Source organism: Struthio camelus, chromosome 24 (assembly GCF_040807025.1).
Source record: "Struthio camelus isolate bStrCam1 chromosome 24, bStrCam1.hap1, whole genome shotgun sequence".
Classification (NCBI taxonomy): domain Eukaryota; kingdom Metazoa; phylum Chordata; class Aves; order Struthioniformes; family Struthionidae; genus Struthio; species Struthio camelus.
In genome coordinates this window covers 9,337,192-9,349,555 of record NC_090965.1, presented here as the reverse complement: position 1 = coordinate 9,349,555, position 12,364 = coordinate 9,337,192, and positions in this window count along the sequence as shown.

The following is a 12,364-nucleotide window of genomic DNA, read 5'->3' as shown; positions in this document are numbered from 1 at the left end:
GAAACACTTCAAGTTTAGAGGATTAACCTGCCTGTGCAGAGCAACAACACTTGACTGCTTGTTATCTGCACAATACGATTCCGCATCTCAGCATTCCCTATTCCTTGTCACAGGGAATTGCATCTCCACTTTCAGGGATTTTAGAAAGAAGTCTCTTAATGATGCTTGCCCTAGAGCCTCCATGCAAAGCTTTTCTCCCCCTGTTTTAGTGGCTGGGCCACATGCAGAGGTAGATGAGGATTTTGTAGATCATGGAAAGCTCGCCTACTTTCATCCAGAGATCCGCAGCTGGACTTACAAGGCTGCCTATTACCACAGGGATGCAGTTATGCATCTCCTAATCATAGAGATGGAGGTGGTTTATCTTTGCCAACATTTCAACTCCCTCTCATATGGGCAGGAATGGAATTCAAACCTGTATCCAAAGGAAAACACTTACTGGGAAAAGAGCAGCTCTGTAGCAAGTCTGAATGACAAAAAGTCTTAGGAGGAACACATTAAATGACTGCATTGGTAATTAAGTTTAGCACTGGCTCTGCTAGTTTTTTGAAGGCCACAGAAGAGCTGTGTTACCCCATCTGCCTCAGTTTCCCCATATCAAGTGCTAGGATGGCAACATTGGCTGACATTACAGACAGTGCAAGAAAAGGGGCATTGCTAAGTGTAATTAACATCAGGTTGCAAAATGTTTTGAGCTGAGTCGCTCAGCCAGTGGGCTCTGAGGGACCCCCAAGGCATCGCTAGAGAACTTGCCATCTCCAGCTGTTTCTGCCACCTGCCCCGTTCCCCGATCAACACAATGTGGATCAACATGGATCGGCCCAAAGCGTATTGCTCACTGGAGAAGGAGGGGGAACACCTCAAACCCCAGCAGTTTGTGGCTCGCATGTCAGCGACGCGCAGCGCGTGTCCCCACCAGCTGCCCCATCGATCCCGACCTCGTCAGCGCCGCCGCGTCGAGAGGGCCGCATGGATTTTCCATTTGTGTCGCTCGAGTGACAGAGACGAAACGGCTCTTTGTCTAACAGGAATTAATATTTAATGCAGGCTTCTTCACACCTGCCATGCGGGCCAGACAGCCTGCGTCTTCCTTCACAGGCAGAAAAGAGTACATTGATCTGTTGCTAAAAATAGGAACTCCACGTTAAAGAGACAACAGCCATCAGCTCCCCAAGCAACGCAGGAAAAGGGTTTCTGCGTCTGCTGTTGCCTGGCAGAGGTCCAAACTATTTTTCTGGTGTAAGGGGCTTTTCATGTATCACCAAAGAACAGAGCTGCTATTTTTAGCTCTAATAAGCATATTTAATTTCCTGCTGCCTCATTTCAACTGTTTTGAGCAACTAGCATTTCTGAACACGTCCCAGGGCACATGGGAGAGGGCCAGTCCAGCATTGGTCATAAGGTGTTCAAAGCCAGGCTGAACTCAGCATTTTGAAGCTGGACCCTATTTTCTAGCAAACTGAAGCAGCGATATTCTGCTGGTAACCCACCAAACTCCAGGATTCAGCAAGAAAAGAAGAAATGGAAATGCTCAAACGTCAAATCTCCTGCCGAAGCTCCTCCTGAGTGCTCGTGCAACACATCATGTGAGCCTGGTCCAGCACCCCCTTGCCTCACGCCAGCTTGATCATGTCTCATCTCCAACAGAGACTGCAGGCTCCTCTGACACAGAGACCATCAAACACAGCCTAGATTGCTATCTGGGGCACTGAGGCACTCCAGGTATGCGAATAACTAATCAACAAAACAAAGATCACTCATTTAAAGGCATTCAAATTGCAGAGTAAGGTCCAAATTCTGCTACTCAGCATCATTTCCAGTTTAAAAAGAGCTGCATTAAGTATATGAAAAGTAGAGTCTCCAATGGGTGATCCAATTGGCTCATTTTTGGGTCCTCATTTATTGCTTCACAAAGAGGTGAGCAGACTGATGTAAAATGCTTCCTTTGCAATTTGCAAATTATTTTGGTATAAACACTCATACGGGTTGCAACACAAGACTTAGCAATAGAGGTCCCTTCTCTTATCTTCAGTCTTTCTCTTAAAAGAAAAAAAAGTTGTCTGTGCAGGAAAAGGAGGAATTTGCATGGAGATACAGCACATGCTATAACATATATAGCAAGATGCAAGAAATACACTTGCCCCTGTGAGGCAGCACCTGCTCCTTTAAAGCAGCTAACAAGGAAAGAAAAGCTCAGGAGCGCTCAGAAACCAACAGGCCCCTCTTTTCTGGCAATCTCAGAGCAAGGTCATTTGATAAAGGCTTAGAGAGTTACACTGCAAATTGTTCCCTCAGATTAATTCAAAGGGGAGTTGAAGCTTTTTGTTTCTTTTCTTGCCTCTGCTGTGTTTTTCCTTTTGTTTTGCAAAGAGCATATGCAATGTCTACTGCAGTAATCTGCTTTTCTAGCCCAGGAGGGAGGAAAAAGAATTTTTAAAAATGGTATTTCAAAGGAAAAGGAGCAATTTTGTTTAAAAACAAAGCCAGAGCAACAAGCAAGCAGGGTAGCATAAGTTGCAGCTTCTGGAGTCGCTTCACCTCTTGCAGCAGATGGGCTGAGGGACCACAGCAAGCCCCACATCATTGGCAGCATTTTCCCAAGAGATGCTTTTGCCATTTTTCCTGCTCCTGCACAGAAAGGCTTAGCAAATGAATGGAGAATGAACACCTTTAACACTTATTTAACTAAAAAAATTTTCCAGCAACAAGAAATGTAGTGTGCCACCTTCAGAGAAAGAGGCAGAAAGGCGCTGGGCACAGAATGAAAAATGCATCTGCCCTGTATTTGTGGAGATTGCCGTTCCTAGCTTTTTTCTCAGCAAAGCTGTGACTGCAACGCTATAGCAGCCTTTGACTTATGTATTCCAGGACACAGACTGGCAGAGCATTAACAACTATAAAAGTTTCTAAGATGGAAAGAGAGGAAAAAGTCCTAATCCAATCCCAAATCCTGAGGGAGCGAAACATTCATAAGGTTTGACACATTCATCAGAGCAAGGAAAATTAAAAACAAAACCTTATTGCATTCAAAAGAGCCAGTGAGAAAAATAACATAGACATCATGTGTTGTGCAGTTTTCCTAGCTGGTTCTGAAAATCATGGCGCAACAGTGACTGTGCCACAAGAGCTGCTGTTAACCCTTCCTGCACAGCCCATTGTACCAGGCACACGGAGACTGTGTCTCTTGTGCCCTGTAGGGACTTCAGGGGAACAGAAAGGAAGGTTAGCAGAAAATGGGTTAATCAGCGTTTTCAACACATGGATGCTTCTTGTGTCTGTTTTCAGAAAAATCAATTTCTCTGCAGGGTGGTGTGGGATTATTGACAGCGTGATACTCCCCGACAAATAAAGCAGACACAGGGGACCGCAGGTAGCCAATGTCTGAATGGGTTTGGTTGATGGAGGAGTTGAGAAGGCATATTAAATATGGTCAAGGAGAGAGGAGGCTGCTGTGTGTGTTCATATGAGGTATTAGCACAAAGTTAGACAGCCAAAACCCAGCCTCTGCTCATGCAATTAGGAACCTGGAAGCCAATTACTTCCTGAAAGCTTCTATGGAAATTGCTTTAACACTTCTGACAATTGATGGAAATATTTGGTAGCTGATTTGGATGTTCTGCTCTTAGTAGGAGGCCACCAGCAGCTGGCCATTGGCAGAGCTGACCAGGGAGTGCTGGGGACACTCTGCACAGGAAGGCCCTCATTTGGACGGCCATCCTCTCGCTCAGGACGAAGGAGCCGGTTCAATGCCAAAGTCCATCTGTGCAATTGGGTGGCATGTGTTCTTCAGACAGACAGAACTAGATGATTTTATTAATTGAACCAATTCCAATTTTCTACCAATATATTTCTATCCCAAAAGTAGACACAATTTCAAAGCAGGGACAGAGCACTCACTTATACCGCAAACACTTTCTCATTTAATGGGCAGAGACAAATAGAACAGAGTTCCTATAAACTGGTAATGGACCTTCGTTTTGAAGATTACTTCATATCTGTTATAACTCCTAAACTGCCACAGTCATTAGCTCATGAATGCACTGGGCTGTACTGTCCACCAGCATTATCTTAAACGGAGACAGCATTCAAAGCAGGGTCTAAATTCACTTTCCATCTATTATTGATTTTGGTTACGACTGAATGCAATGCATATGCTTAACTTTGCTTTATTTGAGAAGTAACGTAACAGCACACATCCTCACATAACTCACTGTCAAGTCTGGGCTGCAAATACAGATCTAACAACTAGACAAATAAAGAATATGGGCTGTTTATAGCTCAGTCCTTATCCTGTGGTAATCAATATGGCTCATTAGGTTTATGAGACAATCATGTCTTCTGCTATTCTGGCCCAGAACCTTTGAGTAATGGCTTGCCAATGCCAAGTAATTATAACGATGTCTTGCAAGTGAAGCAGAAACAACCAAGTAAACTGATTTAGAGCAGTTTAATCGGGCTGAATTTTCCTTGAGCTCTGTGCCTTTCCAATGTACTAATTCTAACTTTATCAGCCTGAACCTGCTCTTTATTAGATATTCTTATTAGGTTTCTATGTTGGGGACTTAGGGAGCGTTCTGCTTTTAGAGTCAATGATATATCAGGCTTATTCTCTCTCTGCTCCCTCCCTCCACTATTGCCTTCTCCTTTTGCTCTCCTCTTTTTAGGCTTGTTCCCTGTTTCTACATGTTGTCACCAGTATGCCTTTTGGCCCACGATGGCAAGTGGTCCATAATCAGCGTCACGTTTGTCCTCAAAGTTTCCTGTCAGAAAAATGACATTTTTTTCCCCACAACCACAGGAATAGTAGAACTGGAAACAAGGGATAAAAAAGTTATACCCTGTCCCCAAAATCCTACAGGGCATCGAACCCAGACATTCCTGGCCAAGGCTATTCCTAAACCACCTTCCTTGGGCCGCGAGTCTTGTTCTCCTATCCAAGAACACCGCTGCTGGTAAGAGAAGGAGAAACACAACAGAAGACACCAACACTGCTGTGACTGCCAAGACAACATGTGTCTAAAAGCAATGCCAGCACTTTTGGCACTGCTGGAATCATTCCTCCTTTCTAGCTCTCTACCTACGGACCGTGTCCATATCCCAACTGCAGGACACCAGCTTGCATGTTTTCACGCTGTGTTGACTCAGGGAAAGCTGCGTGGCTCTTCCAATCCATGAGGATAGCATTAGGTTAGCAGATAATATTTTTTCTTATGACCATGACTGCAAAAGGTCATTTTTGCATTAGGGCACAGACTCCTTCTGAAAAAGGCATTCCTCTGTCAGCAGCTTGGCAGTAAACGTGGGACACTTTGGGGACACAGTATAATGATTAAAGCATCAGCAATTAAAGAGCAATGCAATTAACCAGCACTGAAGTGCTGGAGGTGGTCAGGCCTGCAAGGGAACAACACTCCCCTCATCCTCTGCATACGCTGCATTCCCCGACGCAGATTTTGGACATCAACTTTGTCCCTCTCCTAGGGCTTGGGGTCTCATTGTCCTGAATGGAGGATTTAATCACTCCTTCGTTCCATTCTCCTGGACATCATTTATTAGTCAGAGCAAAAAGGGCATTAGGGAAAGATAACCACAATTCTCTAGATTCAAGGGCGATGCATTCTCAGGGAAATGCTCATAGCTTGCTCACACTGGATTTGAGATGCATGAGTGTTGGCCCAACATTTGCTGCAGAGATGGCATATACCACCAAACTGGGGGAGAGGAGAGAGACTCATGTTTGACCAGTGAATAGTCTCTAGCTATGACTGATTCTGGAGAAGCCTTAGTACATGAGATCTGGAGACTTGCCAAAACCTTGCATCTCATCAGACATACTCAATATTTTATACCACTTCACATCTCAGTTTCTTGTCAGGAAAGCAGCTACTTGGAGCCCTACAGCGTCTGCTGGAGGCAACCTATTCAAAGCCTCTGCTAATTCCCTTTTAAGTCCTCCTCTCTGCAGCTTCCCGTGTAATGCTGGTGCCTATCTCTAGCTCTAGCTATGCTGCAGTTGTGATGTTTGCCCTGAGAAGGGTGAAGTGCTTAATTTCACCACAAACGGGGTACTTGGTTTAATAGCCAAGGTTAACTCCTTTTCATCTCTGAGCAAAGCAGCCCCTCTATCCACTAACAATATTTATCAGAGCAGGGCAGCGCTTTCTATTTTGAGTTTATTCTGCTGAGGAAGAGTTCTGATGTAATCTGAAGGTGATGAGGAAAAAAGGAAGGGGGGGAAAAAGTGACATAAATTTATCTGAGCCATTCAACACCTGCAGAGGGTTGAGCCCACAGCAGCGGCTGGCAGATGGGCAGGATTCCCTGTGCGGGAGGCTCCTCTCCTGGCCGTTTCCGAGGGCTGTCGGCCCCATCCATCCCCGGCCCCGCTCTGCACCGCTGCTTGGCACAACTCCACTATCGCACCCGACCACCTGCCCTGTGGCGTGGGGAAGATACCCAGCTCCTGCCAGGGCTGATAACTGCAAGTATGCTGGGGATTACTACCTTGGCAGGGCTTAAATGTTTGCTGCAGACATAAGCCTTGACATGGTTGATTTTATTTATTGTAGTATAAGTGTATTTTCAAATAAAACAGAAAGCGAACAAACAAGCTGGTTGACAGAGCTATAAAAACCATGCCTGCTCATTCACTCGAGGAAAAGCCTGCCTCAACTAATTAACCTGCGCAAGCCTCGCACTGTTCATAAACAAGCCATGAATTAATATTGTATTTTTTCAATGGCCAACGTATGCCGCTAAATGTTTATTGGGCAGCAAAAAAGAAATACTCTGCTCCCCTTCCTAAGTTAGGGGAAACAAGAATAACACAAGGTTGAGTTGTTCAAATGAGAGTGAAATATTAGAAGAAGTTTTTCCCCTGTCTGCGCTGAATACTTCTGGAACATGGAACATGCTAAAGAAGCCGAGATCTGGGCACACAAAGGACTGAACTGCAGAGGGATTGGAGGAGCAAGCACCAAAACAGTGATTTGCTTTGCACCAAATCTCCTTGTATATTCAGTGCGAGTCTGGATTACACTGTATTTTAGTACAAGAAGCTGAGGACTTGCTTCATTTCAATTACAGCAAAGAAGAGCATAGAAACAGAGTAAATGATGCCATGGATTTGTGGGGAGGCCATCCACGAGACATGCTAGTATCATCTAAGAAAAATACATCCCTGGAAAAGCTGGCAGATGATGAGCACTGGGAACACAGATTTGCTGGCCCTGCACACTCAAGTGTGCCAAATGACTGCTTTCATTTAAGACAAGCCCTACACATTTACCGATCATACGCACATAACAGGAGACTCGAAGAAAAATAGAGAAGGGGCAGAAACACAAATCAAGGAGTAACATTTTTGAAGGAGAAATTATAAATTGCAATTTAATCACATAATCACTTTGACACTCTCAAGCAAGCTAATTTCTTCCCTTGCCTCATTTCACCCACTTGGCAAGATGAATCTTAATGAATAATGTCCTATGAATATTTAATTTTTTGATCAATTTGAATTTTTTCCCCTCATATCCCTACCTGCTGGATGGGTAAACCCATTCTCTCCCTCTTTCTCTCTCTCAGATATACAGAGACCAACAGCTCCCTGTTCAACTTCCTCCCTCCCCTGTTTGTTTGTTTTTTTTTTTTTCTACCTCTCTCTTTCTCAAGAAATGTCTTTTCCTAACAAAACAAGCAAACAAGAGATACAGCAAAAGGAAAGTTCAATATTTATGTGTGTATTTGGCCGCTGCAGCTAAGCGCTGGGCCCCCAGCTCAAGCTCAAGCATCCTTCACTGCAGAGACAAGCACGGAAACCGGCATCATCCCTCAGGGACACCAACTAATCTTACCCTGCGCACCACGGGCTAATTCACAAGAACTTAATTCCTCAAACCCTGAGAACTTTGCAGACAGACAAGCAGATTGATTGCCAAGAATTACAGATCTTTAATGTGAATTGATTATCTCTAATGGTTTTAAAGCAATTTAAATATAACTGGACTGTTCGGGTAAGAATTTGGAGTCTGAGGAGAGGGCAATAACAATCTCTTTGCTAATGACCATCAATTGGCAGCATCTTTGCAGGTAGGAGGCCGGAGAGCCCGACAGTTCGCTCCCACGACCCCTGTCCTTTCCTAGAGCCAGGTTGAGACCCTTCGCTAAAAACAGCCTGAGTATACAGATATTTGGGGAAAGCTGTGGGATCCCTGCCATTGCCATTTTTTAAGGAATAAGCTAAGGAAGTGTCTACTGCAGATCATCTAAGATTAGATGATCTTCTCCCAGAGCAGAGGCTAAATGGCTTACTCAAATCCCTGCCTATTCCATTTGCTGCTTTTCTCTGGGGACTGTTTAATCAATATCTGCCTAAAATTACACAATTGGAGAGATCTTTTCTAAGTTAAAATTGTTTCCAAGCTGGAAATCTGTGCCCTTGACTACATGCGTACCACCTCTGCCTGCGCAGCACCTCACGTCAGCCTGGTCCATAACAGACAGGACAATAATGGTTTTATAACTACCTGACTGACTGACATGCAGAGGTGCTTGGGGAAATGCTTCAGCAGTCAGCCCATTCTCATGGGCAGTATGAGAAGGTTGTAAGGTCCAAAGTTTAGCTGGCAATCAACATGAAAACCATTACCAACAGCACCATTATAGCTCTCGTTATTATGCAAGGTCTTTAGGAACTTGCCTGCCTTGTTACTGAGTTACAGAGACGCTCCCAGACACACAATGCTTCAAGAATACAGTAACTTATGCATTTATATTTTTGTTCACTTATTTTATTAAATGAGACATTCAGTCCAAGTGAAAGAATTCCAGGAACTTTTGGCTTTCTGTTACTCAAGCATCAGGAATGATAACACGCCGTTGGCAAGAAAACCATATTTATTGGACCCTAGTAGGTTTACACAGGCTCTAAAGTGCAGCTTCTGCAATCGCTGTCTGCTTGAACTTGTATTCTGTGGTCTCTCACGCAACTCTTTTAACACACAGGTAATTACTGCTTAATGCAATTTGCACTTTCCATAAATTATCCAGAAGAAATCTTAAATTACAATTTGTAAGCATATTGCAAAAGGTAAGCAACAAACTGTTTTGATCAAGAGGTAAACAAGCCACCAGTCTTCTGAGAAAAAAAGGCACTTTCAGGTATGAGCTAGCACAGATGTGAACTTACTGCATCTTGGCCTTTTTCTCCCAATCACTGCCTCTGCAGTCCTCTTTGGTAACAGACTTAAACATCCACTCTGAGCTCACAAGACACACATGTACTGCCTTTTAGGCACCTCAGGTTACCCAGGACAAGACTTTAATTGTGACCCCCCAAATCCTTTCCACTCCCTTTCAGCCCCCTCAGACACAAACTCACCCCAGAGAAGTGCTTGCAAGCAAGGAGCCAGCGTTTGCAACAGCTTCTCACAACACCCGCAAGCTCCAGCACCAGCCCTAGCCTCCACAGATCCATCACCAGGGGTCCCAGCAAATTTGCTTTACTGGTTGCAAGCAACGAGACAGAGAGGAGCCAAGCTGTGCACCCACCTGGGAAGGGAAAGACTACTGGAAGCACTGCAGTTCCGTGGAGAAGCTTTCATAGCCACATCCCACCTGGGCTACCTGCTCCCAGCTGGCCTGCTTTAGCCTATTGCATGAGCAGAAAATTAGCAAATCAGGAGAACTGCTGCACTTAGGTTCATTGCCCAAGTATTCCAAACCGCCAGCTGGTCAAGCAAGCGATAGGCTTTAGGAGTGGTTGGCACCTGCCGGCATTGGTCTGCTTTGTTTATTAAAACTGACAGTCAGATCACTAGAAATGCAGCCAAAGCACCTCAGTGAATTTAAAAAAGGAAAAGAAAGCCTGACCTGTGTGGTAGAAAAGATTTTAGGCTCTGAGATAAAGCGACAGAAATGAAATGCCAACAGGGTCTCCCATGGTGGCAGGAGTGCCACAGTGGTGCACACCCTCCTCCAGCCATTTGTCATGGACGCTTTCACCCTCTGACCATCCCCAAGGAGACCACTTCAAGCCTCATGGGCAATGGTTAGGATGAGAATTTCACAGAATTCCAGCAATTCCCTTCCCCTGTGTATTACTTGGCCTCACGCACATGCACACAGATCTGCAGCAGGAAAGGCAGGATGGCTTTGCTTTAGGAAGCTCCATAAGGACTCAGAAACAGTGTCACCTGCTCCTGGCTCCACTCTGAATCCCTCTAGGGTTCTGGGAAGTTGTTATGTAGGACCCTCACTTCTTCTGCAAAATGTGACCTTTCTTAGAGACTGTCCTTGCCTTGAAGATCTTGCACGTTAAACTGATTCTGTAGTTCTCCTACAAAGAAGTTCAGATCTAGACTGGGGTTTCCAGGCTGAATAAGCAACTAATGCTTCTAACCTGCTCTTGAACATGCACATATTTTCTCATTATCTTTTTTTTTTTTTTTTAATAGAAATAAGCATTCATTTACTAGCTCCTAATTCATCCCCTGCATTAAAAGCAGCCAAGCTCTTGGCTTCTGACATTCATCATCTCCCTGGTAGCATGTTTGGGCATTTTATCAGGATCTTCCAAGCAGCACAGAGAAGAGCGAGTGACAGTTTATAAACAGAGTTCAGTCCCTTTAAGATGATCAAAGAAAGAGACAACTGCATTTTATCTCTCTCAGATATACTGGAGCACAGAGTTTGTCTCTGATGATGAAGATCCTAAAGCTGTCTTCCGGAGTGGGTACCAGTGGAAAATGGATTGTACAGAAAACCAGCTGGAGCTGGAAGACAGAGAAGTAATTGCTGTGCTTGAGCATATGCTGTTTGGGATAAGTGCAGCCTCATGCATTTGATGGTAGGGATGATCATTACAATTCTGCTGGAATTCCTACTGCATCCAGGAGTAAAGCAAAACAGCCCAAAAGGAGGTTGGGCAGCAAAATCCCTTTGCTTTCTGGTTTCACACCATTGTTGTCAGTTCAGTGACCCTATCTTGTCAGTGTGTGAAAATGAACCCAAAGGAAATGTGAGTTAAACTGTTTGTGATATGCCACTGCCTAAGGGTATCATCGCGTTTGATTACTCTGCATTTAGCATGAATCGAGGTGCCACAAGGTGATCGAGCGGGTTGGCAGTGGCTCAGCCCACCTGAAACCGGGTGCTGTCCTGCTCGGAGCGTCTGCGCTGGCAGGGAAGCAGCGAGGATGCAGCAGCCTGCAGACACTTTGCATCATTGCGGAAATGAAGAACAGCTCCACAGGACATGCTCCTTTCCTGTGTTTCAGCATTTTCCAGGTATGGAGACAGCAGGAGGGAATTTGGACTTAATACAGGTCTTGTCTGCAATAAACCTTTTCTGAACTGTGAAAAGCCGAGAACAGATCTCCATACACAGACCTACACCCCATTCGCCCATCCAGTGGGTGATCATGCCTTCTGTAGGCTAGAAACAGCCAACATTATACTTAAAAGCTTTTAGGAAAATCACTGCAATACATTGGACAGAAGAACAGCTCAAACAGGCAGGCCTTTCCGATCAGTGGCAGAGAGAGCAAAGCTTGGCATAGGATAAGCAGAGATCCGGAATTAATGGGGGAAAAGGGAGATGGGAGCAAGAAGGAAGACAGACTGTCTGTGCAAGGAAGAGTGAGAGTTAAACCACGATGCAATTAGACAAGCCATTCCTGCTGGAAGTGAATGTACCCGTACAGCCTCCCAGACACAAACACATTGAAATCTGCAGAGAACTTGGCCAAAGAAATCTAAATTTGGCAACAGGAGAGAAGTCTTATGACAGAGATTCACTTCAAACAACTCTCGTGTTAAAGAAGAGAACAAGAAGAGAGCCTGTCCTGGAGTCATTTTCAATTCACATGAGTCTTGTAATTCTACAAAGCCAGCTTATTAATAATTAAATAAGTCAGCACATTTTACAAGCTGATAAAACATGGGAACTTCCCCTCCTCATATCCCTTGGAGCCCCCTTGGTGGTGGTTTGGGAGAGATCCCGGCCGCATCCTCGGTTCTGTCCATCCAGATAACCTCTGCTGTCCAGAGCATCTCATCCAGACCAGCTGCCTGCCTCCCCCTCCTCCTCCTCCAATTACCGCCACAGCACATCTCTCAGAGCTCTTCCCCACGACCTATGCCTCTCGACATCTATCTCTCTGAAGTTTATACTAACATTAAGTTAGTCCCGCACAGACTTTGGGGGTGAAGAATAACTTCTGTCTATGAAAATTTCAGTGCGGATTTATCTCTGTGTGATTTTAAAGCCTCATCACTGCAGTTCCTGGGTGCTGCTGCTGCGCTGAATTGCGTTGCTCTGAAGTCATCTTAACTTTGGAGCCTTTGCTGTGCCTCTCCAAGCCGA